This window comes from Miscanthus floridulus, chromosome 19 (assembly GCF_019320115.1).
Source record: "Miscanthus floridulus cultivar M001 chromosome 19, ASM1932011v1, whole genome shotgun sequence".
NCBI lineage: Eukaryota > Viridiplantae > Streptophyta > Magnoliopsida > Poales > Poaceae > Miscanthus > Miscanthus floridulus.
The window spans coordinates 39,427,828-39,432,630 of record NC_089598.1 but is presented as its reverse complement, the minus strand read 5'-3'; the positions used below and the strand labels follow the sequence as shown (position 1 = coordinate 39,432,630).

General features: G+C 38.6%; 1 long non-coding RNA gene across 1 annotated transcript; it reads left to right on the top strand.

The window, feature by feature from the left end:
* Positions 1–1,864: 1,864 nt before the first annotated feature.
* On the top strand, positions 1,865–3,668 carry LOC136527107 (uncharacterized). Its single transcript, XR_010776675.1, has 3 exons — positions 1,865–2,099; positions 2,878–2,928; positions 3,549–3,668. It is a non-coding gene; the product is annotated as an uncharacterized lncRNA (long non-coding RNA).
* The last annotated feature ends 1,135 nt before the right edge of the window (positions 3,669–4,803 follow it).

Genomic DNA, 4,803 nt, shown 5'->3' with positions numbered 1-4,803 from the left:
AGGGAGGGGGTTGTTGACGGTCGTTAACACCAATTATAAACCATCAACATAACCTACATATATACTTAATTCTATCACCAAACATAGTTATAGGGTTTGATTCTAACAAGATCCATGAGTTTTGGTGCTCTCACTTGTCTCGTAGGATATTTAGTTTTTTACAGAACAAAATTATCTCAAATGGTGAATAGGAGTGCACCATTGTGAAGAGCTCGTCGAGCTGATCAAAATAGATATATTATTTGCTATATTTGGAGCTCGGAATGAAAAGATATAAATTTCGCAAATAAAAGAAAAACTCCACATCATGAGCTGCGGGATTAATTGGACCTAATTCAGAATTTGGCCCATAGAGGTCATGTATATTTTAATGAGATATGGTGGAAAGTTTAGTACCAATGAGGCTAACTAAGAGGGGAAGGGTGCCAGGCGCCCCCATATATAGCAGCCTCTACCCCCTCCCTAGAGCCATCCTGAAACCCTAATTCATATTCTCATCTAAGATCAGGACATCAAGAGAAGATTAGTCCTCTATATGATTTAGTCTTGTAAATAAAAATATTGAGTTAGAGAGTGAGAAAAGAGTTTGGAGGAAGTACCGGCCTGTCGGTGCTACCTCTACGACTTGTACTTTGGCGGATCTAGGCTTCTCCAAGTCTACGTCTAAGATACTTCTGATAATTGATTTCTATTTAAAGTAAGTTTTGTATTCTTTTGTTCATAGGTTCACAGTTCTTTTGGGTCGCCAGCGTCATCTTGATCTCGTCACCCTCTACATCAAACACGGCTGGCCGGTTATCCTCGCGGCTTCTCGGCCGTCGGTAAGCGCTCCACATAATGCTCTGGTTCCATCTATCTCCTACGTTTCTCCGGTAAACCTCCCTGGCCGCTTCTTTGTGCCCAATTGCCAAGCTACCTACATATTCGCGTGCCCCTGTATATCGGTATGTGCCAATCATGTTCTATACGGCATACACAAGCAAGCACGTCACTACCATCTCACCTGTTGCCTTGCAAGTGTCATTACCCATGCAAGCATGTATACCTTTATTTTGGTTAAGCTCTTGATGCCATGCTTCCTTCGTGGTTGTGCAATAATCAGCCGTTCCTTCTATTTCTAAAAACTTCACAAACTAAATTTAAGTATGCATGCAAACTATACTTTTCCAATTTAAAAGCAATATAGGACAATCTCGATGTTTCATAATTAATTGTCAGCTTGGTTTATGGAAACATGAATATGCTTTTAATTCATAATTTGCTCAGCTTAAACACAGGTCATACCTAACTTGTTTAGATACTCACATGTTACTTTTTTCATAAAAGAAGTTTATTTGCTTATAAATCATTCTCTAAATATTTATAAATAAAATATAACTAGATTGAACTTGGTATTTTAATTAAAAAATATAATATGACTAAGTTAATATCCGGCAAGTTATTTCATTCAATAAACCATGCGCCTAATCTTTTCTTTTATAATATAAAACTTGGTAGTAGTTTCTTTTTCAGTGTATGTAAAACAAAAAAAAGAGGAAGTCATGAATATGAATTTTAATTTGGATCAAGTTCCTTATCTAGCAGAGGTTGACCGATTTTTAAGGAGAGACTAAAATTTGACTTATTGATCCGTTCCTCGCAGAAAGAACGGAGATTAGTAATAGAGATCGTCAAATACTTTTTATTTGACTACTCATGTGCTTGGATTAGAGTTCGGATCATGACTCTTTGAATTTTGGAAGATTTAAGGGAAAATAAAAAAAACGCTACAGTGATTACGGAGCTACAGTACCACGCGGCTACGTACCTTTTGTGGTCCGACTCCTGCTCTGGTCGGCATCGTAGTCCTTTCCCCTTCCTTTTCCCCACCGTCCTGGCCAGCCCAACAGCCGCCGCCTCTTGTCTTCTAGCACGGGAGAAAAAAGAACGAAGGGAGAAGAGGAGTAAGAGGAGACCTAGGGCTTGCGCCGCCGTTGACGTGCCGTTCTTCTCCGGAATCCAACCACGATCCTATCGCAGCGACGAGGATGACCGGGAGGTGAAGAAGAAAGGAGTGAATCGCCTAGGGTTTGTCGGCGTGCTTGCTGCGGTTTCTCTTGGTAAGACATCAAACCTTTATCCCCTTGTTTGGACCAAGTTCCATGGATCAAATCATGTTTTTAAGTGGAGTTTAGATGGAGTAATTCCCGAAGTTAATCTCGCCCACGTTCGGAAACCCCATCAGATTAGACAGTTTCTGTTCATCGCTGTTTTAGGTCATTTTATTGGCCTCAATAATTTTTGCCACTATGGACAAAGTTGTAGAGGAATTCGTTATCTTTCTTTTGACGCCAAGATCACGCCCATAGCCTCCGTATTCTTGGAGATATGATCGTGTGAAGTAGGCTGTTTTCCAGTGACGAGTTTCTGGATAGTTTTAGATCTAATCCGTTTTTGGCCTTTTTACTGGAAGAATTTGAACTTGGTATCTAAATGAAAGTTGTAGAGTTTTTCTTTATCTTTCCATATTGTTAGAGAACACGTTGTTTGGACCAGTATGTCTCCAGTTATGATTTTTATAACTTTGCTGTCCTGTTTTGACTGACAGAAAAGTTCAGTTAACTTAAGTCAATGTTTATGCTATCTTGGAGACCTCTAATGCCAAATATTATAATACCAAAGTTGTACATAAATGAGTTTTCTATCATCTGGTAGATTTTAGTAATTTATTAATGTATGGTTGTTTGTCTATGAAAAAGAGAAGGGACAGTGCGGCTGTCACAATCGGTAGCGAGATGGTAGATGTTTTAAACGGGGGTTTGGGACGCTTTAATTATATAATTTGTTATTTGTTTAGATTGTACGATGGTGTTAGTACTGAGATGTTCTTATGAGCAGGTGGTGCACCTTCGGATCGTGCTTAGCTCTCACTTTTGATCTTCGGTGAAGGCAAGTAAACGTGACGATGTGGTTCCCATGCTTTAGCTTGGTTGTTTGAATTGCCTCCACTTAATTTTTAGTATCTCGCACTAGACATTTAATCTAAATTTGAAGTTACCTTGAAGTATATGGATTTATATCTTTTGGCTTTGTTATTGAATTATGAAGTACATGAATTACTCACAATGCAACATTTGCATTTGCACTCTTCCCGTTGATATGCATTTGAAGAAACCGTAGCCAAATTGGTTCGGGTAGTACCAGTACAACAACGCACATTGATGAGCTTTGTGGTTGCAGCCCTCACTCCCTCTTGTTGGGACGTGTGGGTAGAAGTGAAGTCATGCATTGCACTGCATCATTCACATATGCATTGCATGGCATCATTCGCATTTGCATTGCACTGCATCATTCACATATGTATTGCATGGCATCATTCGCATTTGCATTGCATTGCATCATTCACCTTTGTACTTTTAATATATTTACATTACAGTTCTATGAAACAATGGATGTATCTACTATCATGTTTTAAATTTGATATTTAATCAACTATAATTTGAATAACTCAGTTAAGGCAGTTTGCTTGCTGAGGTTTTCCATAAACCTCACACGTTGTTTCCCCTCAGGTGTTTGAGCCTGGAAGATGCATGCTTGGGACGGGAGTAGCAACACGTGTGCACGTCACCTTGGAGTCAAATAATTTGTGGGACACATGTGTTGTAATAATAATAATATGTAACCATGGTTTAGTTGGTTCAAACTATATGCTTCATGTTGGATCTGGTTTTTGGTTGGATAAGTTATGACAATTTAGTGATCAGTAAAGATGTTTTATAGTTGATCTTTATGATTATTGTTGCTTCCGCATACTCTAATGTTGGGTTGTTTTCTTTGTGCTGAACTGTGGTAATTCTCCAGAAGATTTTTGTTGTTTTTTTCTTCTGGGGTGTTACAGTGTAGCTCCAATTAGCGTGCTTTTCGCGTCTGTGTGTTCGTAGTAATACATAGATTAGTTTTCAAACATTTTTGTTGATTGGTGTACTATTCTAATCTAGTCTTATTTGTATGTTATGCATGTCTATGTGGATGTTTGTGTGGTGCTTTATGATCATGTCCTGTCGGTGAGCTATACGTGGTGAATCCAGAAGCAATTCATTAAAGGTTTAGACTTGAAGAAGATCAGAGTTTAAGTCAAGTATAGCATGGGACCATCCTTATTTCTTATTAACCTTAATACACTTAAATCATATGCATGTGCCTCCTTGCTATAATTAAGGATTTCCTAGAATTGTACTTATACCTTGGCACCTATGGGATATTACATTGGATAGCTAATGCTAGTGCTCAACTGAAACCATGATCTTGTAACTTGACTAATGGTTTATGTAATAAACATTAAAATATGACTTTTTTCCAACTTGATAAAAAGGGGCTGGAGTATTTAGCTACTTTCTAAAAGCTTCGGAATCCTCTCCTTAAGAACTTATCTGTAAGTGATCATCCGGGACTTACAGTACAACTGTGAGGGCCACATGGCTCTAGCTTTAGTCAAGTATGAGGACATTTTCTAGCTTGTTAGTGATTACTTTTATGGCGCTAGAGGGGCTTACCGAGACAGGTATAGGACAACCTCTACTCTTATGTGTATAGCCGAGAAGGAATTGTGTCATTCGAAAGGGAAGTTCCTATATCTGCTTGGCAATTGGAAACCTAGCGGCCCTAACTTGTTAGACGAACCTTTAAAAGACTTCATAGTGTACCTTGTCTGCTCACCTTAAAAGTGTTTTGGGAGTTATAAGCTCAGGCATATGGGTAATCATGACTCACAATGAAAGTGTACAACCTCTGCAGAGTGTAAAACTAGTATATCAGCCGTGCTCA